The following is a 26,724-nucleotide window of genomic DNA, read 5'->3' on the forward strand; positions in this document are numbered from 1 at the left end:
CACTGGACACAGTTCTGCCCACCAGAAAGACAAGATCCAGCCTCATCCACCAGAAAACAGGCACCAGTCCTTTCCACCAGGAAGCCTACACAACCCACTGAACCAACCTTAGCAACTGGGGGCAGACACCAAAAACAACTGGAATTATGAACCTGTAGCTTGCAAAAAGGAGACTCCAAGCAGAGTAAGTTAAGCAAAATGAAAGGACAGAAAAACACACAGAAGATGAAGGAACAAGGTAAAAAACCCAGCAGACCAAACAAATGAAGAGGAAATAGGCAGTCTACCTGAAAAAGAATTCAGAGTAATAATAGTAAAGATGATCCAAAATCTTAGAAATAGAATGGAGAAAATATAAGAAATGTTTAACAAGGACCTAGAAGAACTAAAGAGCAAACAAACAGTGATGAACAATAAATGAAATTCAAAATTTGCTAGAAGGAATCAATAGGAAAATAACTGAGGCAGAAGAATGGATAAGTGACTTGGAAGATAAAATAGTATAAATAACTACTGCAGAGCAGAATAAAGATAAAAGAATGAAAAGAATTGAGGACAGTCTCAGAGACCTCTGGGACAACATTAAATGAACCAACACTCGAATCATAGGGGTCCCAGAAGAAGAAGAGAAAAAGAAGGGGAGTGAGAAAATATTTGAAGTGATTATAGTTGAAAACTTCCCTAATATGGGAAAGGAAATAGTCAATCAACTCCAGGAAGTGCAGAGAGTCCCATATAGGATAAATCCAAGGAGAAACATGCCAAGACACATATTAATCAAACTATCAAAAATTAAATTCAAAGAAAAAATGTTAAAAGCAGCAAGGGAAAAGCAACAAATAACATACAAGGGAATCCCCATAAAGTTAACAGCTGATCTTTCAGCAGAAACTCTGCAAGCCAGAAGGGAGTGGCAGGACATATTTAAAGTGATGACAGAGAAGAGCCTACAACGAAGATTACTCTACCTGGCAAGGATCTCATTCAGATTCGATGGAGAAATTAAAACCTTTACAGACAAGCAAAAGCTAATAGAAGGCAGCACCACTAAACCAGCTTTACAACAAATGCTAAAGGAACCTCTCTAGGCAGGAAACACAAGAGAAGGAAAGGACCTACAATAACGAACCCAAAACAATTAATAAAATGATAATAGGAACATACATATCGATACCTACCTTAAATGTAAATGGATTAAATGCTCCAACCAAAAGAAACTTTTTTTTTTTTTGCGGTACGCGGGCCTCTCACTGCTGTGGCCTCTCCCATTGCGGAGCAACAGGCTCCGGACGTGCAGGCTCAGCGGCCATGGCTCACAGGCCCAGCCGCTCCGCGGCATGTGGGATCTTCCTGGACCGGGGCACGAACCCGTGTCCCCTGCATCAGCAGGCAGACTCTCAACCACTGCGCCACCAGGGAAGCCCAAGAAACTATTTTTTATACCAAACTCAAGTTCAATAGTTCCTTGGGATGTATCATAATAACAACCCACATCTGACAGTAAGCATACTTTTCAATAGCTTCTAGTTCCTTTACAACAATCTTTTAAGGCATGTGGGGCATGGGTTGTTGTCCCTATTCTACAGACAAGAAAACTCTGGCTCCTAAAGTTAAAGAGACTGCTTAAGGTTTCATCGAAGAAATTAATGTCAGAATTGTTCTCTTATCTCATGATCAATACATAGCACCATATGTATCATTACTTAAGATAAGAATGCCAATTTCTGGGTCTGTCGTATTGCACTGACATTACTGTCACAGGTAATTTTCTGAGGGCATTTTTTGTCTTTTCTACATAGAAGAGGGTACTTGCAAATTTTGATTGGGAGAAACACTTCAGTTACAATTGAAAAAACTTTAGTTTCTGGAATTTCCCCTAGTATTCCAACAACTAATCCTTCTGCAGGAGATTTTATATGTATATAATTATATCTCCTGAGATACACACACCCATACACACGCACACGAGAACGCTGGAGCTGCAGCCCTAAGCCATATCATGGGTTGTTGGCTTTGGGTGAACTTGGAGTGGCTTCTCTGTGCCCTGTCCTCTTATTGGTATGGTGGTACCAGGAGGGGAAATCATGCTTCTGCCAGAGGGAGTCTCCCTACTTTGTAATACAACTAACCGATCACCAAGATCTACTTCTACCCTGTTCTACTGGCAATAAGGGAGAATACCTTAAGCCTTTTAAGTCTGAGTTGGGTCATAGGGTAGAGGTTAAGGGCACAGTGCCCAATAAGACTGCATTCACTTCAGATAGCAGCCACAAGTTTAGGGGTCCCTGGGCCACCTGAACTTTTGACCAATTGGCTATAAATTTGGGGGTTCTTATGACCCCTTCAGGTTTGAGAATTCACTAGAAAGACTCAAAGAACTCAGGAAAGTGTTGTACTTATAATTCGTTTTATTATGAAGGATACATAGGGTGAAGTTGGGGAGGTTTCCAAACTGTCCTTGACACATAGAATCAAGACACATCGCTCTCTGAGCATATAAGTGTGTTCACCAACCAGGAAGCTAACACAGACATCAGTATCCAGAATTTTCATTGGAGTATTATTGATTGAATTATTGGCCATGTGGCTGAACTTAATCTCCAACCACCCTTTTCTTTGTGGATGTTGGGATGATATCACCTAGCTCAAAGCCCCAAACTTCTCGTCCTATCGTTGTTTTTTCCGGCACGACCAGCCCCTATCCTGAGTCATTTCCTTAGCATAAACCCAGATACGATCCAAGGACCCATGATGAATAATAAAGACACTCCTATCCCTCAAGGAATTAGAGGTGTTTTGAATCTCTCTCCCAGGAATCTGGGACAAAGACAAATTCTTCACTACAACAATGCTTCATATAAGTCAATAATCAATAAATTCTTGTTAAATGAACACATGGAGGAATGAATAAGGAAATGAATGAATTTGATGGGCTTTCTGAGGGATATGAACTGGGCACTCTAAGGTCTTTTCTAGGGTAATGAACGTGAAACCTCTAAAGTTGCTGCATCCTTGAAGTGTCCTGAGTCTACCAGTCCAAATCCACATGTCTATAGTGGTCATGCATCTTGGATTCAGGGTCTTAGTTGACCCTTCACCTGGGAGTGGTAGTGATGATGGTGATGGTGTCCCCAGGGTGCAGCATACCTTGCATGTGCCACACCACTCCACAAGGTTTTCACTGATTCAACAAATATTTAATGAATGCCTCCCATATCCTAGGCACTGTTCTAGGTGCTAAGGATACAGTGGTGAGCAAAGTAGACAAAAATCCCTGCCATTTGGGAGCTTTCATTCTACCTGGGAGAGACAGATAACGAGCACATAACAATATGATAATCAAGTGGTGATAAATGCTTTGGAAAAAAAATAATAAATGCCCAGAACCTGTTGCTGTTCCTCTGCAGGCTGGGCAGGTGAGGGCTGGACAAGGATCCAACTATGGGGCAAAGTTGGTAATTTGTTGTTGCTGCTGCATGCCCTCTGGGTTAGAAAAAAATATGTCCCTGAATGTTTAGTGAGGCGGCTTGGCCTTTTGATTATGCAGTGATTAAATGCCAGGCTATTGGGAATTAGTTTTATTCTAATTCAAGGTTAAATGTAGACAAGACCTCCCTTTTCTCCTTCTATCAGAATTCAACTATGGATCTTTTAAGGGTGTCAGCCCCTCTTTTGAAGCCTCCTCTGACCTCCCATCCCCCAATTGCATTTAATCCTTCCTTTCTCTTCTATCATGGAATTTAATTTATAGCTGTCTTGTATCACATTTCATTCTGCCTTATATGGAATTACATGCTTATTGGCTCTGGTTTTCCAATAAAATTTGTAATTTCTTTTGAGACAAAGAGGTTCTTTTTACTCTCTTCTTCACAGTATTCATCTCTCTCCATCCCAAAGAACTTTAGAATTCGTGGTACATGGTTGCTGTTTAATTAATTACTGATTGAAAGAAAGACACCTTAAAGCATGCTCATCTGATTTGCAAATGTGTACACTTCTTATCTAATTTCGGTTAACATCCGGATGAATGGAGTTTTCACTAGTTTCCTTAGGACATTCTTTGTGACTGTTTCTTAAGAAAGTGTTCCACACTTAAGACTTTGGAAGGAAATAACAGTAGGCACTGGGAACAAAAATAACATCAATAAAAAATATATTATTTCTTTTCTCATCCTCAGTGGAGAAAATATAAATGAGCATAAACAAGAAGATAAAAATCACTATCATTCACTCAAAATATATCTGTTGAGCTCTTATGACTCTCTAGGTACATGCAAAGCACTGGGAATATAAGAGTAAATAAGGGGGGACCTTCAAGATGGCGGGGGAGTAAGATGCGGAGATCACCTTCCTCCCCACAAATCCAACAGAAATACATCTACATGTGGAAGAACTCCTACAGAACACCTACTGAACGCTGGCAGAAGACCTCAGACCTCCCAAAAGGCAAGAAACTCCCAACGTACCTGGGTAGGGCAAAAGAAAAAAGGAAAAACAGAGACAAAAGGATAGGGATGGGACCTGCACCAGTGGGAGGGAGCCGTGAAGGAGGAAGGGTTTCCACACACTAGAAGCCCCTTCGTGCGCGGAGACTGCGGGTGGCGGAGGAGGGGAGCTTCGAAGCCACGGAGGAGAGCACAGCAACAGGGGTGCGGAGGGCAAAGCGGAGAGATTCCCGCACAGAGGATCAGGGCCGACTGGCACTCAAGCGCGAGAGGCTTGTCTGCTCACCTGCCGGGGCGGGCGGGGCTGGGAGCTGAGGCTCAAGCTTCGGAGGTCAGATCCCAGGGAGAGAACTGGGGTTGGCTGCGTAAACACAGCCTGAAGGGGGCTCGTGCGCCATGGCTAGCCGGGAGGGAGGCGAGGAAAAAGTCTGGAGCTGCCTTGTGCGCTAGGAGAGGGGATTAAGAGCGCCGCTTAAAGAAGCTCCAGAGACGGGCGTGAGCCGCAGCATAACAGCGTGGACCCCAGAGACGGGCATGAGATGCTAAGGCTGCTGCTGCTGCCACCAAGAAGCCTGTGTGCGAGCACAGGGCACTATCCACACCCCCCTCCCGGGAGCCTGTGCAGCCCGCCACTGCCAGGGTCCCGGGATCCAGGGACAACTTCCCCGGGAGAACGCACGGCGCGCCTCAGGCGGGTGCAACGTCATGCTGTTCTCTGCCGCCGCAGGCGCGCCCCGCATCCGTACCCCTCCTTCCCCACGGCCTGAGTGAGCCAGAGTACCCGAAGCAGCTGCTCTTTTAACCCCGTCCTGTCTGAGCGAAGAACAGATGCCCTCAGGCGACCTACACGCAGAGGCGGGGCCAAATCCAAAGCTGAGCCCCAGGAGCTGTGCGAACAAAGAAGAGAAAGGGAAATCTCACCCAGCAGCCTCAGGAGCAGCGGATTAAATCTCCATAATCAACTTGATGTACCCTGCATCTGTGGAATACCTGAATAGACAACGAATCATCCCAAAATTGACGCCGTGGATTTTGGGAGCAACTGTAGACTTGGGGTTTGCTGTCTAATTTTTATGTTTATCTTAGGTTAGTTTTTAGCACTTGTTATCATTGGTGGATTTGTTTGTTGGTTTCGTTGCTCTCTTCTTTTTTTTAATTAAAAATTTTTTTCTTTAATAACTTTTTAAAAATTAAAAAACTTTTTATTATTACTATTTTTTCTTTCTTTTTTTCTCCCTTTCCTTATGAGCCGTGTGGCTGACAGGGTCTTGGTGCTGTGGCTGGGTGTCAGGCCTGAGCCTCCAAGGTGGGAGAGCTGAGTCCAGGACACTGGGCAACCAGAGGCCTCCCAGCCCCACATAATATCGATCAGCGAGAGCTCTCCCAGAGATCTACATCTCAACACTAAGACCCAGCTGCACCCAATGGCCAGCAAGCTCCAGGGCTGGATGCCCCATGCCAAACAGCTAGCAAGACAGGAACATGACACCACCCATTAGCAGAGAGGCTGCCTAAAATCATACTAAGTTCACAGACACCCCAAAACACACCACCAGATGCGGTCCTGCCCACCAGAAAGACAAGATCCAGCCTCACCCAACAGAACACAGGCACCAGTCCCCTCCACCAGGAAGCCTACACAAGTCACTGAACCAACTTCACCCACTGAGGGCAGACAAAAAAAACAACAGGAACAACGAACCTGCAGCCTGCATAAAGGAGAGCACAAGCAGAGTAAGTTAAACAAAATGAGAAGACAGGGAAATATGCAGCAGTTGAAAGAGCAAAGTGTAAACCCAACAGACCAAACAAGTGAAGAGGAATTGGCAGTCTATCTGAAAAAGAATTCAGAGGAATGATAGTAAAGATGATCCAAAATCTTGGAAATAGAATGAAGAAAATACAAGAAACATTTAAAAAAGACCTAGAAGAAGAGCAAACAAACAATGATGAACAACACAACAAATGAAATTAAAAATTCTCTAGAAGGAATCAACAGCAGAATAACTGATGTAGAAGAATGGATAAGTGACCTGGAAGATAAAATAGTGGAAATAACTACCACAGAGCAGAATAAAGAAAAAAGAATGAAAAGAATTGAGGACAGTCTCAGAGACCTCTGAGACAACATTAACTGTATGAACATTCGAATTATAGGGATCCCAGAAGAAGAAGAGAAAAAGAAAGTGTCTGTGAAAATATTTGAAGAAATTATAGTTGAAAACTTCCCTAACATGGGAAAGGAAATAGTCAATCAACTCCAGAAAGTGCAGAGAGTCCCATACAGGATAAATACAGGGAGAAACATGCCAAGACACATATTAATCAAACTATCAAAAATTAAATTCAAAGAAAAAATATTAAAAACAGCAAAGGAAAAGCAACAAATAACATACAAGGGAATCCCCATAAAGTTAACAGCTGATCTTTCAGCAGAAACTCTGCAAGCCAGAAGGGAGTGTCAGGACATATTTAAAGTGATAAAAGGGAAAAACCTACAACCAGGATTACTCTACTCAGCAAGGATTTCATTCAGATTTGATGGAGAAATTAAAACCTTTACAGACAAGCAAAAGTTAAGAAAATTCAGCACCACCAAACCAGTTTTACAACAAATGCTACAGGAGGTTCTTTAGGCAGGAAACACAAGAGAAGGAAAAGACCTACGAAAACAAACCCAAAGCAATTAAGAAAAAGTTAATAGGAACATACATATTGATAATTACCTTAAATGTAAATAGAGTAAATGCTCCAACCAAAAGACATAGATGGCTGAATGGATACAAAAACAAGACCCATATACATGCTGTCTACAAGAGACCCACTTCAGACTTAGGGACACATACAGACTGAAAGTGAGGGGATGGAAAAGGATATTACATGCAAATGGAAATCAAAGAAAGCTGGAGTGGCAATACTCATATCAGACAAAATAGACTTTAAAATAAAGACTATTAGAAGAGACAAAGAAGGACACTACATAATGATCAAGGGATCAACCCAAGAAGAAGATATAACAATTGTAAATATTTATGCACCCAACATAGGAGTACCTCAATACATAAGGCAAATGCTAACAGCCTTAAAAGGGGAAATCCACAGTAACACAACAGTAGTAGGGGACTTTAACATCCCACTTTCACCAATGGACAGATCATCCAAAATGAAAATAAATAAGGGAGCACAAGCTTTAAATGACACATTAAACAAGATGGACTTAATTGATATTTATAGGACATCCTATCCAAAAACAACAGAATACACTTTCTTCTCAAGTGCTCATGGAACATTCTCCAGGATAGATCATACCTGGGATCACAAATCAAGCCTTGGCAAATTTAAGAAAATTGAAATCGTATCAAGTATCTTTCCTGAACACAGCTCTATGAGATTAGATATCAATAACAAGAAAAAATATGTGAAAAATACAAACACATGGAGGCTAAACAATACACTACTAAATACCAAGAGATCATTGAAGAAATCAAAGAGGAAATCAAAAAATACCTAGAAACAAATGACAATGAAAACACGACGACCCAAAACCTATGGGATGCAGCAAAAGCAGTGTTAAGAGGGAAGTTTATAGCAATACAATCCTACCTCAAGAAACAAGAAACATCTCAAATAAACAACCTAAACTTACACCTAAATCAATTAGAGAAAGAAGAACAAAAAAACCCCAAAGTTAGCAGAAGGAAAGAAATCATAAAAATCAGATCAGAAATAAACAAAAAATAAATGAAGAAGATATATTTTTAAAGATCAGTAAAAAGAAAAGCTGGTTCTTTGAGAAGATATACAAAATTGACCAACCAAAAGCCAGACTCATCAAGAAAAAAAGGGAGAAGACTCAAATCAGTAGAATTAGAAACGAAAAAGCAGTAACAACTGACATGGCAGAAATACAAAGGATCATGAGAGATTACTACAAGCAACTGTATGCCAATAAAATGGACAACCTGGAAGAAATGGACACATTCTTAGAAAAGCACAAACTTCGAGACTGAACCAGGAATAAATAGAAAATATAAACAGACCAATCACAAGCACTGAAATTGAAACTGTGAATAAAACCTTCCAACAAACAAAAGCCCAGGACGAGATAGCTTCACAGGCAAATTCTATCAAACATTTAGAGAAGAGCTAACACCTATCCTTCTCAACTCTTCCAAAATATAGCAGAGGGAAGAACACTCCCAAACTCATTCTATGAGGCCACCATCACCCTGAAACCAAAACCAGACAAAGATGTCACAAAAAAAGAAAACTACAGGCCAATATCACTGATGAACATAGATGCAAAAATCTTGAACAAAATACTAGCAAACAGAATCCAACAGCACATTAAATGATCATACACCATGATCAAGTGGGGTTTATCCCAGGAATGCAAGGATTCTTCAATATACACAAATCAATCAATGTGATACACCCTATTAGCAAATTGAAGGAGAAAAACCATGTGATCATCTCAATAGATGCAGAAAAAGCTTCTGACAAAATTCAACACCTTTTATGATAAAAACTCTCCAGAAAGTAGGCATAGAGAGAAGCTACCTTAACATAATAAAGGCCATATATGACAAGCCCACAGCCAACATCATTCTCAATGGTGAAAAACTGCAACCATCTCCTCTAAGGTCAGTAACAAGGCAAGGTTGCCCACTCTCACCACTATTATTCAACGTAGTTTTGGAAGTTTTAGCCACGGCAATCAGAGAGGAAAAAGAAATAAAAGGAATCCAAATCAGAAAAGAAGTAAAACTGTCCCTGTTTGCAGATGACATGATACTATACATAGAGAATCCTAAAGATGCTACCAGGAAATTACTAGAGCTAATCAATGAATTTGGTAAAGTAGCAGGATACAAAATGAATGCACAGAAGTCTCTTGCATTCCTATACACTAATGATGAAAAATCTGAAAGAGAAACTAAGGAATCACTCCCATTTACCATTGCAACAAAAAGAATAAAATACCTAGGAAGACACCTACCTAAGGAGACAAAATACCTGTATGCAGAAAACTATAAGATACTGATGAAAGAAATGAAAGATGATACAAATAGATGGAGAGATATACCGTGTTCTTGGATTGGAAGAATCAACATTGTGAAAATGACTATACTACCCAAAGCATTCTACAGATTCAATACAATCCCTTTCAAACTACAATGGCATTTTTCACAGAACTAGAACAAAAAATCACACAATTTGTATGGATACACAAAAGACCCCGAACAGCCAAAGGAATCTTGAGAATGAAAAACAGAGTTGGAAGAATCAGGCTCCCTGACTTCAGACTATACTACAAAGCTGTAGTAATCAAGACAGTATGTTACTGGCACAGAAACAGAAATATAGATCAATGGAACAGGATAGAATGCCCAGAGATAAACCCACACAGATATGGTCACCTTATCCTTGAAACAGGAGGCAAGAATGTACAACGGAGAAAAGATATCCCCTTCAATAAGTGGTCCTGGGAAAACTGGACAGCTACATGTAAAAGAGTGAAATTAGAACCCTTCCTAACACCATACACAAAAATAAACTCAAAATGGATTAAAGACCTAAACGTAAGGCCAGACACTATAAAACATAGACAGAACATTCCATGACATAAGTCAGAGCAAGATCCTTTTTGACCCACCTCTTAGAGAAACAAATAAAAACAAAAATAAACAAATGGGGCCTAATGAAACTTAAAAGCTTTTGCACAGCAAGGGAAACCTTAAACAAGATGAAATGACAACCCTCAGAATGGGAGAAAATATTTGCAAACGAAGCAATAGACAAGGGATTAATCTCCAAAATATACAAGCAGCACATGCAGCTCAATATCAAAAAAAACAAACAACCCAATCTAAAAATGGGCAGAAGACCTAAACAGACATTTCTCCAAAGAAGGTATACAGATTGGCAACAAACACACGAAAGGATGCTCAAAATCCCTAATCATTAGAGAAATGCAAATCAAAACTACAATGAGTTATCACCTCACACCAGTCAGGTCATCTGACGGGTGTGGCCATCATCAAAAAATCTGCAAACAATAAATGATGGAAAAGGTGTGGAGATAAAGCAACCCTCTTGCACTGTTGGTGGGAATGTAATTTGATACAGGCACTATGGAGAACCAGTATGGAAGTTCCTTTAAAAACTCAAAATAGAATTACCATATGATACAGCAATCCCACTACTGGGCATATACCCTGAGAAAACCATACTTCAAAAAGAGTCATGTACCACAATGTTCATTGCAGCTCTCTTTACAATAGCCAGGACATGGAAGCAACATAAATGTCCATCAACAGATGAATGGATAAAGAAGATGTGGCACATACATACAATAGAATATTACTCAGCCATATAAAGAAACAAAATTGAGTTATTTGTAGTGAGGTGAATGTATCTAGAGTCTGTCATACAGAGTGAAGTAAGTCAGAAAGAGAAAAACAAATACCATATGCTAACACATATATATGGAATCTAAAAATAAAAGAGAAAATGGTTCTGAAGAACCAAGGGGCAGGACAGGAATAAAGACGCAGACGTAGAGAATGGACTTGAGGACACGGGGTGGAGGAAGGGTAACCTGGGACGAAGTGAGAGAGTGGCATGGACTTATATATACTACCAAATGTAAAATAGATAGCTAGTGGGAAGCATCCGCATAGCACAGGGAGATCAGCTTGGTGCTTTGTGACCACCTAGAGGGGTGGGATAGGGAGGGTGGGAGGGAGGAAGACGCAAGAGGGAAGAGATATGGGAACATATGTATATGTATAGCTGATTCACTTTGTTATAAAGCAGAAACTAACACACCATTGTAAAGCAATTATACTCCAATAAAGATGTTAAAAAAAATAAATAAAATCTCTTTCACGATGTATAATTGTATATTTTAAATAGCTTTTGTTTTTATTTTTTAAAGTGAATTTGACTAAGGCAGTCGTTCACATGGACACCATTCAGTAACGTGTTCACTTATGATATGAGAAAAATTAATTTTTCTACATCACCTCAGACTTCGTATAAGAAACCATATATTCCATCTTCATTATTCACAATGGCCCTATACAAGTATGACATTCCTTTCCTTAAAGTACAACATAATAGGTGTTGCATTAATATTGAACCAATTTTCCAGTCAAATGAGTATCCTTAGAAGAGAGCTAATAGAAGTCTCAGTAATAATAACACAGACAATTCATAGTATAGAAGGGCCTATTAGTCTGTAACATTGTGGTTTTGATATATTTAACTACTAACCTTCAAATTAATTTGTGGTTCCTCTTATATTACCGTATTCTAAATCAGGCTAGATTCATTGATACTAAAAATATTATGATTTAATACAAAACAATGTAATAGTCACATTGTATTTTCAGTTGCATTCATATAGAGTGAGATTAAAACTTTGTGACCACCTAGAGGGGTGGGATAGGGAGAGTGGGAAGGAGACGCAAGAGGGAGGGTATATGGGGATATATGTATACATATAGCTGATTCACTTTGTTATACAGCAGAAACTAACACAACATTTTAAAGCAATTATACTCCAATAAGGATGTTAAAAAAAGAAGAGGTACAAACTACTATGTATAAAATAGATAAGCAACAAGGATATATTTTATAGCACAGGGAATTATAGCCATTATTGTGTAATAACTTATAATGGAGTACAACCTGTAGAAATACTGAATCACTAAACTGTATACCTGAAACTAATATAATAAATGAAATATGCTTCAATGGAAAAATTTAATAAAAAATAAATAACTGCATAGGAAATAAAAACAGAGTTAATAAGACAGGCCAAGTTCTGCTTTCAGAATTTCATAGAAGAGAGAAATTAAATAGATGGTTATAATTTACACGGTTAATTAATGAACTATAATTTCCATAATTGGACTTCCCTGGCAGTCCACTGGTTAAGACTCTGAGCTTCCCAAGCAGGGGGCCCAGGTTCGATCCTCGGTCAGGGAACTAAGATCCCACATGCCATATGGCATGGCCAAAAAACAAAAACAAACAAACAAAAAATATATATATATGTATATATATATGTATACACACACATATATATAATATTTCATAGTTCTTACACACGAAGAGAGTTAATGGCAACGTTTTTAATTAAAAAAATTTTTTTTATTACAGTATAGCTGCTTTACGATGTTGTGTTAGTTTCTGCTGTACAGCAAAGTGAATCAGCCGCATGTATACATATATCCCTTCTTCCTTGGATTTAAAGGTAATGTTTTAGTATATGTTTATTCAAGCTATTTATGAAAGCAATATATTCATAAAATTTTTTAAAAAAATAACTAATACCGTGATAGTGTTTTCTAATCTGCCTTTATAACATTATAAATTTTGTGACTATTTCTTCAGGTCTTTCAACATTATTCTACAACAACATTTTATATAGCTGCTCATATTTTGTTTTAACAATGTTCCAAACTTTCAAACTGTGATATACATTATTTACTTAGAAATAATTACTGGGATTGGAGTTTTTCTATCAGAGTCTGCAAAAATTTACAGCTGTTGTTGAGTATGACTCTATCGCTTGCTCACTCAGCTTGTCTACTGACAGCGTGCACTTTTACTAGCAGTGTGTGAGAAGATCAACATCAGCATTTTTTTTGGCATTTAAAAAGAAATTAACCTTGTCTGTGTGTTTTTGTTTGTTATCATTTCTTGTGCATTGATCTCTAATGAGATCGGCTTCAAAGCATAATGAATGAAATTTGTAATCAGTGTTCAGGCAGAGAAGCATTTGCCAAGGCGATTGTCAGGACTGTTGGATGGTTGCAGCCCTTAAACCATAAGGCAAGGGAATGACTAATAGGCATTATTCTTTATATTTACGTTAATTGATTCTTCAGTTTGGCCATCATCTTGTCGCCACACGGAGAGAGGGCATTTAAGAGTTTACCTGGGCTAGAATGTCGGCAACACAAGGAGAGAGCTGGGACAGACGGTGCCAGTGTCGCTAATGTGATTGCAAAGGAGAAGTAGACCAGGTGCCCATGAGAAGGAGTGCAAAGAGCAGCTAGTCAGTCAAGAAGAACTTTTCCCTGGCAGGAAATCAAAGTGTGAAGCTAGAGGCAACATGCCCACGTGAAACAAAGTGTCCCACAAGAGGACAATAGAAGGGTTGTATTTCCTCTCTGATGGTATCGTTGTGGCACTTGGCTTAAAAAGAGCTATGAGATTGCTACTTCATAGGAATATTATGGTCTAGGCTCTAAAGAGAGTCTATTTTTCTTTCTAAAATGTGCCACATTTTTTCATATAAAAGAGAAAGCAACTGGTATCAAACAGGGACCAGGCTTGTGAGGTTTCTCTGATGTGGAAAGGAATGTGGATCAGGTGAGAAACAATGTGGGAATGCCAATCAGTGGGCTTGTCTTTTTTTTTTTTTTTTTAACATCTTTATTGGGGTACAATTGCTTTACAATGGTGTGTTAGTTTCTGCTTTATAACAAAGTGAATCAGTTATACATATACATATGTTCCCATATCTCTTCCCTCTTGCGTCTCCCTCCCTCCCACCCTCCCTATCCCACCCCTCCAGGCTGTCACAAAGCACCGAGGGAGGGGGAAGGGTGAGCTGTGACAGGGCGAGAGAGAGTCATGGACATATACACACTAACAAACATAGTAAGGTAGATAGCTAGTGGGAAGCAGCCGCATGGCACAGTGGGCTTGTCTTATAGTCACATTCTACTGCCACCTAATTCTATGACGTTGGCCAAGTCCCTTTTAACTTCTCATGGCTTCACTCTCCTCATTTTTAAAGCAAGGGATTTGAGCAAAATGGCTTTAAGTTTTCTTCTGGCTTTAACTGTTCTTTGACACTTTGTCCCCTAAACTAAAGCTTGTGTAGGCTCAGATGGAGGCTCATCTTATTTCCCCTGCTCAAATATGGGGAATGATATGTGCTTTCAACAGTTTATAGACTGTCATCTCTCCTATGAGATTCTCTTTGGAGTTACACTAGAAAGAGAGGGTTTTGGGATTTGTAGCTTAATTTAGTACCTACAAATTTAGTACCCACAATTTCTTCTTTATATTTCTGTCGTGGTCTTTGTAGTTACCATCCAGGCCTAGACTCATATTAATAATAGTAGTAGTAGTAATAACAACAACAATAATAATAATAAAATGATAATAATGGAGGAATTCTTTCCATTCCTCCTTGCTTTTTTTCTCCACTCTGCAATTAATTTTCTTAACTTCCTATCTCACCTCATAAAATAATGAACACTTTCCAATTTATTGAAACAGTTATTCTGTAGAAGACCAGCATGCTCCAATGACTCTCAGTATTGTTATATCTTCATCAACCCCAGAAAGAAGAATATGCTGGTGTGTGTTTGTGTGCATGCATGAGCATCCACGCAGAGTTGAGAAATATAAGTTAGGCAGAGGAATGATTAGGTGGATGGGCTTCAAAGAGAACATTTGTAGATTCTATCTGGAACACATTTTATTAAAATTGCAACAAACTTTATAAAATCAGATGTATGGTTCATTAAGGGAACATTACCTTACAATTATGATTAATTAGATTAAACTTATGAAAGTGTGTTATTTGTTCAAATCAAAAGGGTGGGGGAAGATGATGGATGATGAAAGAGTGTGATAAATGAAGAAAGCAGCTGAACTAAATTGAATGTGTATTCATCCGTTTTCACTTCATAACTAATGATAAATTGAGCATGTCACATTTAACAATACATGTCTGGGCTTAAGCACACGGTTTCAGCTCCTGTTCGCTAATACTTTGTGATAGGTAGTTGAGACCAAAGAATTGAAATTTTAGCTCTTGGACTTTTGTCTGCTTATATTTTTCCTTGGAAAACACAATGGATACTTACTAACTGAATTAAAATAATTAACAGAATTTATGTTTTACATAATAAAAAATTGTACTTCCTTAGGTCATATAGTCATGGTATTTAAAATTAGGAGATTTATCTTACTTTCTCCCAAAATGGATGTTTCCCCCATTTGCAGGCCTAATCAGGTGGCAGAGGTGGAAAACACCCAGAATTGTAGAAATATCTTTCCCTTCTTTCCCTCCCTCCAGTGTAGCCATGTTTACCTTGGCAAGTGATTGGAAGAAACACCCTGAGAAGCTCATTAGACAGTCTGGGAAATTTGAAAGTGAGGGGTAAACATTAAACAGTTTACATCAGTTTCCTGAAATCTCAAGTTTTCTGATATTTAAAAATCACATTGTAGTCTCTCAAGGACCATCTGAGATTTACGAAGCTGGTGTTGGGTTCAGGGAGAAAGTGGGCAGAAAATTATTTCCAGTCAGACTGAAAGTAGACAAGTTTGCCACATAGAGTTGGGAATGGTTTATAGAAAGAATCCACTTTTGCTAGAAATGTTTAGGAGGGTTATGATATAGGGTCTGACACACAGGGAGTATTTTCCTGCTCTTTAATTCTTACTGAAATTGGGTTAAGATGTTTTGATTTCTGAAAACTTTTTTTTTAGTTTTCTAAAAGGATTTTGGCAAGATTCATTTTGAGTTGTGGTGAAGGTTTCTAGTCAGTTTTGATTTTTATCTATATCTCATCCATAAGTCCCACCTCAAAATCTATTTAAGCATTCCTAGCTTAATATTTTCAGGAATGATGAGACATTTAAGGGAATGAGTCTCCTTTAGACACTTTTCAGAATATCTCATGCTTGGGTATACACATAGATGAGACTTTTGGACAGGAATTACCCTATTCCTCGGAGCAGGGGAGGTGTTCTAAAACACAGAAGTTGAGACAAACTGTGGCTATTTAGGCATTTTGAAAATGTTGGATGGTAGTGTTGTCAGAAGTAGTTTTGTGGTGTTAGTTACATGGCTAGAAAAAAGATGTAGGGCTGTGGTTCTTAACTGGGTGGTGGTGGTGACTAGTCTGCCTGCAGGGGACATTCAGTAATGACCGGAGACATTTGTGGTTGGGAAGGGGTGCTGCTAGCATCTAGTGGGTACAAGACCAGGGATGCTGCTAAACATCAGACACTGCACATCACAACCCCTTGCAACAAAGAATTATCTGAATTATCCCGTGCAAAATGTCATTAGAGATGAGGTTGAACAACTCTGGTCTAGGATGAGGCATGAATTTAAGAATGGCAAATCAGTGAACTTGGTGAACAAGTGAAAATGAAATTTAAGGTGAATTACAAGGCTGCCATATAAAAATAAGTCTAAATTATATTCTTAAAGGGGCACGACAAACACATCAGCCAATATTCTGCCAAATGAACACTAAACTCAACAACTTGACTATAACACTAATAACTTTAAGTAGAATATACTGTAATTTGGGTTAGTCTTGGATCCCAGCCAAAGCAATTTAATTCTGAAGTACCAAAATAATTTTGCTCAGTTAAAATCATTTTCATAATGTATTCCCTCAAGAGTTGATTTGTTAAATTACAGTGAGGTTTTTAGGAGGTGTTATGATTGCTACTTTTCCATAGAGGGGAATTGGAGGGGTAGGCTTTGGTCTTATGGTTAAACTAGACACAGAATGTGAACCAGAATCAGCTTCCCCAAGTGTGTTGCTTGATTCTCCCAATTAAACCACCTCTCTTTTCCAGGCTAGGACACTGCTCCCTCTCCTGTGAGGAGATGGTCTCTATTAATGGCAAATAGTCTTGGAAAAGAATATCTTGAAGGTGAAGGAAGGTGGTAGAGGCTTGAGTCATATTAAACTATTCAAAAGAGGAGCTTAGGGGAAGAAACTGTCACACTTGTCTGAGTTCTGACGTGAAAATACATTTCGGGGCCAAGACAATTCATGTGTCAGGCTTCCTGTTGGAAGAGTATTTACTCAGCTGTGAGAAGAGAGCTTCAGTGAACATCCAAGATAATGAAAGTTTGATAATACTCAGTATTCTGGAAATAACCCTGAATCGAGTAGGCTCTTAGTGTCAGGATGCAAGATGATAAAGAACCTTGAGAAAACTTCCTGGGGAGCAGGAAGCAACAAAATCCACATCAACAGAGTTTTCTGACTGGGAAGTAAGGGTCCTGCCTTTGTCAGGAGGGAGAAAGAATATGCTCAGTTCACATTTTTTTTTTGTTTGTTTCAACCCTTTAAAAAAATTGTGGTTATATATATATATATGTATATATATATAAAATATGAAGCTTACCATTTTAAGTGGACAATTTCATAGCATTAAGTACATTCACAACATGTGTAACCATCACCACTGTCTATTTCCAAAATTTTTCGGCACCTGAAACAGAGAGTCTGTAACCATTAAGCAGTAACTCTCCATTCCCTCTCCTCTCAGCCCCTGGTAACCTCTATTCTACTTTCTGTTGCTATGAATTTGCCAGTTCTAGATACCTTCTATAAGTGGACTCATACAATATTTGTTCTTTTTTGTCTGGCTACAGTTCACTTTTGCATTCTCAGTGCCCAGTTAATGCCAGGCCCAAAAAGGTACTGGATAAATATAAACGGAATAAATGAAAGTCTTAGTTGGAGGATGGGAGTAGCAAGCACCTTTGGGATTTCACACATTGATTTTTTTTTTTTTTTTTTTTTGCTTAGTAATAATAATGACATGGCCTTGTATTTGAATAGTGCTGGATGTTTCTTCAAAGAGCTTTAACATTTTATCTCATTTGATGCTTGATTATTTTGGGAAAAAACTGCCATTCTTTTAAGATTAGATGTAAGTAAAATGTGTATCTACCATCACGTTAATATTTTGTTTTTTTTGTTAGCTTAATTGTACTAGAAACATTTTAATATGCTACTCTTGGGAATAACTCCATGTGATAGGCTGCTCTAGGGGTGTGAATGAAATCTTGCTTCATAATCATTTATCAGTAAGGTTCAGGCCCACCTCTCCTGGGAAGGAAATTGAAGCTCTAAGATATTAAGTGCATCCTTTCAACATGCCACAGGAAATTAGCAGCAGAGGCAGAATTAGAATTCACAGCCTTCAGGTCCCCAAGGCTCCACTGCACCAAGCTGCCCACCAAATACAACTTTCCTTTCCCAGTGATCTCTAATGGTGCCTACAAAGCATGAAGCAAAAGTAACCATTCTTCCATGAATTCTCCCACCGGCACAAACAGTGCAAATTGTTTTCTTTTGGGGTCAAAGCTTTGCCACCTGCCATTTCGGACTCTGTGGAAGGCTGAAATACATCATTTGAGAGGTTATACGCTTTATCTCACCCGTTACTGACCAGTCCTGACTTCTCCCTGGGAGATCAGTTCCCTCTCTTGCCTGACCTCACCTGCAGGGTCCTGGTTCTCCCATTAAGCACCAGGTGCCTTCAGGAGATCGGAGGGACATTTTGCTCCATTTATAGATGCAGTTGAAAGGAAAGGTTAAGCAATTAAACAAATGCCCTCTTCATTGCCAACTTTATTTGTCCCTTTTCTATGATTCCATTTTTTTTTTCTTTTTGTGCTGCCTGTGGTTTGACAGAGCCTGATTGCACTTCCCCTCTGATATTGTCTCATAAAACTCTCTGTCAGTAATATAATTGCTGGACCAGCTTTCCAGATTATGTGTTTTTTTCCCTCTCAAAGCACACTGGTAGAGAAAGCATTTAAGCTTGACACTGTGACTTTCCTGAGCTAAGTTCCGTCCTTTTATCACAGAAAGGCTTTCAAGTATGCACTACAGTGCACTTACTTTTTTCTCAATATAACTTCCTACCCACCTTCCTCATCTGCGTGCCAAAGGAAGAAAATAGACTTGTCTGCTTGGAATAATCAAATGAGACTGTGATAGGAAAAATAGGTCAGGGAATAGTAAGTAGCTAATTTACTGGGGACAATACATTCATTCTAACTCAGAGTTTTTTAATCGACAGGCTTGAGAAAAACAAGTTTTAACAGCCATGGTTATATTTCAGTGACAAGATTTGGGCCTTAGTAGGGACACTGATTTGGAGTTGGAGTGGAGAAGCAGGGGAAAGGATGGAGGTGTGAATGAAGCGGTGTTAGCCAGGACAGGGTGATGCTTCTTTGAACATACAAAGGTAAATCTTCAGTATATCTTATTAGAATTTAGGTGATAGTTTAGGGATATCATGTTGATGGCCTGGCCCCTCTTGTCTTCCTTTGGGTCCTAAGGCACTTCTGCTGTATCTCCTGGGACTCACACAAGAGGATCCTGCATCAACTACACTCCTCACAAAACCCTAACAATTCTAATTTAGAATTGTGTCTTTAGTCCAGCCTCCTTTTATCTTCAATGCTACTATTTTAACAGGACTATCACTGGGTCTCCTTGAACATCAGTGGTTCCCAAATCAGGCTCATCTTCAGAATTAGCTGGAGAGTTAACACACACACACACACACACACACACACACACACATGCGCGCGCGCGCGCACACTCACACACACATATTACACCACACACGTATACACAAACATATATAGATGCCCCAAGTCCACTCTTGTTGATTTTGACTCATTTGGGTGGGGCTTAAGAATGCATATTTAAAAATATTCCTCCAGATCTTTCTAATGGTTAACCATATTTGGAAATGTCTTTCTTAGACCATTTCAACCATTTGTTCATTGGACGTCCTGCCAGTAATGTGTCTTTAGCCCAGTTTATCATCTTCCAGGGTTTTTATCCTAAAATGATCGTGCTGCCAAAATTTGGCCTCTGTACATCGGTCCCGGATCAAATCTCGGAGACAGAGTTTTGGGTGAAGTAGAAAGGAATAGCTTTATTGCTTTTCCAGGCAAAGGGGGCCACAGTGGGCTAATGCCCTCAAGACTGTGTCCCGCCCTGGAGCGGGTAGTGAGGAGTCTTAGAGTGTTCAAGGAGCAGGGTGTGATCAGCTCGTGGACATTCTTCTGATTGGCTGGTGGTGAGGTATTGGGAGTCAGCATCATTAAACTTCTGATTCCAACCAGTCTGGGGTCTGCGTGCTTGTGGGCAGCACACAGTTAACTTCTTCCACCTGGTGGGGCTTCAGTATCTGCAAAACGGCTCAAAGGACATGGCTCAGAAGATTATCTATAGTCTTTGAGAAAGAACTTAGTGTCCTTGACTTTGTTTAATGGTTAAAGTATTATTATATTATCTTGCTTAACTGTTTTCCTTTCTTCGTTTTCTCACGTCTCTAATTAAATTTATTCTTTGACTAAAGTTTTTCTACAGACAAAAGGCAGGTGGAGGACACAGTTGGGGGTCTATTCTGGGAAGGCCTCATAGGGTCCTGCTCAGTTACAATCACATCACAATACTCCATACAGCTGTTCAAAAATGTGTTTCCCCCCTCTCTTGTTCCAAGGATAAAATTCAGACTTCTTGGATTAGTATGCTGGGATCTCTCCAATGCCATTCCTGCTCATTTTCCCAGATTCCTCTCCTATTATTCTCATTATGAACTTCTCCACACTGAACTTCGCACTGGCCCCGGGACTTCTGCACATTTGAATCCAAATCCCTCACAAATTCCTTTGCTTGCAATGTTCTGCCTTCTCCTTCTTCACCTTGAGGCAAGATTTCCCCCAGAGGGCACCTCCTGCATGAAGCCTTCCTTGACTGGGCCAGACACCATTAGTTGCTCTGTGATTCTGAAGCACCTTGTTCATCATGCCACTAAAACAGTATTCAACAAATTGTGTGGTAATTAGTCTTTTCTAGATTGCAGGCTACTTGATGTCAAGGACTATTTTATATAGCCTGTTGTTTCCAAAACTAGCATAGTGTCTAGAAATTAATAGTTGAGAATTGGGTATGGAATGAGTGAATGAAATAGCACTTCTTTTACAGTGTGATAGTTTAGAGCCTGGACTCTGGTCCCAGATTAACTGGGTTTGGTTCTTGACTCTGCCACTTATTAGCTGGGTGAATTTTGCCAAATCATTTCTCTTTCTGTGCCTCAATATCCTAACCTAGCACAGTGTTAGCTATTATTATTACTGTCATTATTATTATTTTTAAATGCTGGAGGAGGATTAACGGGATATTCTCAGAGGGTTTTGGTGGAAACAATAGGATACAGGTCACTCCTTTGTGACCTTGGGCAAATCACATGACTGCTATATAAAATGGTGATTTAAAACCCTGTTTGCATCACAGGTATGTAGTATGAATCAGAAATAGCAATATTTACCACTTATTGAGTACTTATTATGTGCAAAGGACTTTTCTAAGCACTTATACCTATTACCTCATATAATTCTTATAACACCCATCTGAGGCAGATATCCTTATATCTCCCTTTTACTGACCAGGAAATTGAATCACGTGCCCACAGTCACAAATCTAGCATGCCACAGGGCCAGGACTTGGACCCAGGCCTGTCTAGCTCCAAAATTGCACATAGAACTATTGTGCTTATGCACAATAACCACACACATCCCAAATAAGATAACAGTGCGCATGAGAGTGTACTGATCACATGGTGTGAAATAACTGGTCATATTACTTTTGCTTAATGCTTGACTTGAATGTCATACTTGGAGACAGGGAGAGCTTTTACTTGGATGTACTTTTGGGAGAGTAAGGAGAAAATGAGAGTATTGCAGGGAAGCATCCGAGGGTGGGGTCCACAGTGGGACAGCAGAAGTGGTAGGGAAATGGAAATATGTGGGAAGGAGCTATATCATGTGTACCACATTTTTGGGGGGATGGCTAGCACTGACCTTTGCTTAGAAACTAGCTAGGAAGCAGAAGCTTTCATTCAAGATAAATTATCTTTAGGGCATAAGGCAGAGGAGCACCTCTTGGCTCTGTCTTCCTATTGATCTGTCCTGGATAGTCTGAAATAAAGAGTAAGTGGAAGAGGCAAGAGCTGGTCTCAGTGACTTAGAACATGGGCATCTCAATGATGAGACACTGCCTCTCTGGGCTTGGGAAAGAAGCCTTCTCTGTGGATCTGGGAGTAAACTTCCTCCCATTCAATTTCTAGACAGATGCTGACAGAGCGGACTTGGGGGGACAAATGATATCTATGCTTTAAATTCTAGGGACTGTGTAGGAGCCACTGGTGGCCAGCACTCAGGCTGGGTCTGCATGACACCAAAACCAACCATCAGTTCAGCGCATCCCTTGTGCTGAGCAACTGGCGATTGACTAACTTGCAACCTCTCACAATGTGACTTTGATGCTCTGTAGTAGAACAGAAAAATGGAAGTGAGATGATCTCTCAAAGTATCTAATGGAGGAAAGAAAAAAGTATGGTGTATAGGGAGCATCCCAGACTGGAAGTCTGGAGACGGGGTGTGTGTTCATGCTCTGGTGGGTTGTGCGGCCCTGGGCAGAGGGAACCTCTCTCTCCTTGGATCTCAACCGGGAAGTGAGATGCCTTGTAGGCATCACATTTTATATTTATGTTTAAAGATATTCAGGTCAGATGGTTTGTTAGTGTTTTTCTTCTTTGAAAGAAGTGTCAGGTTGTATTGAGGTTTTTTTCCCCCTGAATTTCTCATTATTTATGCATTGTTACAGAGGTCCTGAAGGTATTTTTTTAAAAAAAATTCTTAATTTTGTTTTAGAGCAGTTTTAGGTTCACAGCAAAATGACGAGGAAGGTACAGAGATTTTCCATATACCACCGCCCCACTGCTGCCAAACATGTGCAACCTCCCCCATTATTAACATCCCTCACTGAGTGGTACTTTTGTTACAGTTGGTGAACCTACAATTGACACATCATTATCACCCAGAGTCCATAGTTCACATTAGGGTTCATTCTAGCTGTTGTATATTCCATGAGTCTGGACAAATGTATCCATCATTATGTTATCATACAGAGTGGTTTCACTGGCCTAAAAATCCTCTGCTCCAGCTGTTCATTCCTTCCCCCAACCCTCTTCAAACCACTGATCTTTTCACTGTCTCCATAGTTTTGCCTTTTCCAGAATGTCATATAATTGGAATCATACAATAAGTAGCCTTTTCAGACTGGCTTCCTGGAAGTGTTTTTAAAGAATGCCCTATTATGGATGTAAACAGCATCTAAGCTCCCCTTGCTTTCCATGGGGGCACAGAAAAGGAGAGACTTTCATTTCAGTTATTCACGGTGTCCACCCCCAGCGGTGTTCTCTGCTGCTGGGAATTCCTCGTGTGTTCCTCCAGGCTGCTCTCTCCCACTACTCACCCTTTAAAACCTCCCACCTCTCTCTTCTGAGGCGAGTCTTTATGTGTTCTCTGTATCTTACCCCTACCTCTGCTTTAGGGAACCTAGTTTATTGGTTTTCCCCTTTCTCTTCTCAGTTTTTGACCCTTCTTCATCTGTTCCTTCCTATAAGTGTTTCAAAATGTTCTTATTTTTTAAAAATGGGAGTGTAAGTAAAAGAAACTTGCCTTGCAGTTAACTTCTGCCCTCGGTTTTGGCATAGATATCACTACTTTCAGAAAGTGTCCTCTGATCCCACAGACCAAGGTAGTGCTTCTCCGACATGCTTCTTTATTATCTTGCATTTCCCCAGTCATAGAAGGAATCTCACAATAGTGTAATTTTGTGTTGTCTGCCTTCCCCACTAGGCTGTGAGCTCCATGAGCACAGGGATTTTTATCTTTTTAGTTATTCTTTGTTGTATTTTCAGCCCCCAGAAGAAATCCTGACACATAGAAGCACTTATGAATTAACAAATGGATTAAGTGAAGAGGAAGAGATACAGACCTTTTCTCTAATAATGCTCACATGTTTTACCCTGTGGTACTCTCCTATCCTACTCCCGCCTCCACCCCAAAGGAATTATATTTGCATGTTCAATCTGATTGCTTTGACTGGGAAAATATAATGGTGAGTGCTTTAATTTAAGTGACATCAGGTGGGAGAGGAAGGTACTGCTAACTTTTTTTTTGAGAGGGAAATATCCATTGTAGGTTGCAAACATCTTTTTATAAAAATCAGTCATTTAAAAAAGATAAAAATTCAAAGAGATGAGATTTAGATTCAATAACTGTCCACAAGTCTGGTGCCTTATCTAAAACTTTTTGAAGCAGAAATCAGACCAATTTCACAGGGGATTTTGTTAGAATTTTTTCTGGTGTTTTCTACTTCTGGTTCAGTGAGAATCTTGACAGTGATTGTTTACCTGGAGACATCTTATGCTTCTCAGTAGAACTATGTAAAGAAATACTATATGGAAAGTAAGGGATTTTCAGTGTGAAAATCATATAAGAGATTTTATTTATGGTTTTAAACCTCTGGTGGCCCATTATTTTGTACTTGTCCTCTGATAAAGGATATTGATGAGAGAGAAAGTAAATTCTCATGATGGCAATGTTAACAAGGACATAAGTAATGGAGTTAACTTTCATCGAAAATTTGCAGTATGCCAGGCATTGTTCAAAGCTTTCTACATACATCAGCTCATTTAATCATACAACATTTTGAGGTAGGTACTATTATTATACCAATTTTACAGATGAGGAATTGAGGCAGAAGTGAGGTGGGATGACTTCTCACACAGGCACTAAGTGGTATAGTCCAGGTCCAGAGTCTCGCTTAGAACCACTATACCACTACATTCTACCTACTTCAGTACAGATGGGGGATGAAAACAGATTACAAATTTAATATGTAAAGTGCCTCTATCCCACATGTAGATTTTAGTAAAATAGTAAATTTAAGTGATAAAGGCATGTAAGATGTGTACATTAAGATTCTGTTTTTCCAGACTGGATACATTTTGAGTATTTGAGGTATTGCTGTATTTTAGACACCTGAGCATCATCTTTGGGCAGTGTATTTTTTTAACATTTTATTTTCAAATAGTTGTAGATCCACAGGAAGTTGCACAGAAATGTACACGGAGGTCCTGTGCACCCTTCACCAAGCATCCTCCAATGTTAATGTCTTACATAAGACATTATAGTACAATATTAAAACTAGAAAATTGACACTGTACAATTCTGTTGTCACCAGTTACATGTGTTCATTGTGTGTATGTGTGTGGTGTGTAACTCTATGCAGTAACCACCACCATAATTAGCTACTTTACCATCTGTCCCTTTATAGACAAACCCCCATCCCTAGTGCCAGGCAGCCCCTAATCTATTCTTCACTTTATAACTATGTTATTTCACAGATGTCATAAGAATGGAATTATATACTGTGTAACGTTTGACTTTTCCCCTTCAGCCTAAGTCCTTGGAGCTGCATCTAAGTTGTTGCGTCTCTCAGCAGTCTGTTCCTTTTTCCTGTGGAGCAATATATTCCACAGTATGTATTGAAGGATATTTGGTCGTTTCCAGTTTTTGCCTATTATGAATAAGGCTACTATGAATGTTTATGTACAGGATTTTGCGTAAACATAAATTTTCTTTTTTTTGGAATAAATGCCAAAGAATGCAATTGCTGGTTTATACAGTAATTTCACCGTTATTTTTTTTTTGAGAAATTGTCAGCCTGCCTTCTAGAATGACTGAACCATTGTACATTCCCACCAGTGATGTATGAGTGATCCAGTTTCTCTGCATCCTTGCCAGCATTTGGTGTTATCACTATTTTAAATTTTAGGCATTCTGATAGAAGTATAGTGATATGTTATTGTGGTTTTAATTTGCATCTTCCTGATTGCAAGCTATGTTAAACATCTTTTCATGTGCTTATTTGTCATCTCATATCCTCTTCAATGAAATGTAGCTTTGTGTCTTTTGCCCATCTTTTTTTTTTTTTTTTTTAAGAAAATGTCTCCTGACTTCTTTTAAATACATTTATTTATTTATTTATTAGCTGTGTTGGGTCTTCGTTTCTGTGCGAGGGCTTTCTCTAGTTGTGGCGAGCGGGGGCCACTCTTCATCCCAGTGCGTGGGCCTCTCACTATCGCGGCCTCTCTTGTTGCGGAGCACAGCCTCCAGATGCGCAGGCTCAGTAGTTGTGGGTCACGGGTCCAGTTGCTCCGTGGCATGTGGGATCCTCCCAGACCAGGGCTCGAAACCGTGTCCCCTGCATTGACAGGCAGATTCTCAACCACTGTGCCACCAGGGAAGCACTTTTGCCCATCTTTTAATTGGATTGTTTGAATTTTTTACTGTTCAATTTTGTTAGTTCTTTATTTTAGATTCTAGGTCTTTGATAGATATGTGGTTTGCAAACATTTTCTCCCAGTCTGTAGCTTGGCTCTTCATTCTCCCACATAGGCTTTAACAAAGCAGAAGTTTTACATTTTCATGAGATCAAATTCACCATTTTTTCCCTTTTATGGGATGATTTTGGTGTCAAGTGTAACAACTCTTTGCTTAGTCTTAGGTCCTGAAGGTTTTCTATGATTTTATAGTTTTATGTTTTAC

General features: G+C 39.5%; 1 long non-coding RNA gene across 2 annotated transcripts in view; it reads left to right on the forward strand.

Moving 5' to 3' along the window:
• LOC137223228 (uncharacterized) overlaps positions 1 to 26,724 on the forward strand; it is a 100,497-nt gene that overhangs the window by 41,464 nt on the left and 32,309 nt on the right. The window lies entirely within an intron of this gene.

Source organism: Pseudorca crassidens, chromosome 4, assembly GCF_039906515.1.
Source record: "Pseudorca crassidens isolate mPseCra1 chromosome 4, mPseCra1.hap1, whole genome shotgun sequence".
Lineage (NCBI taxonomy): Eukaryota > Metazoa > Chordata > Mammalia > Artiodactyla > Delphinidae > Pseudorca > Pseudorca crassidens.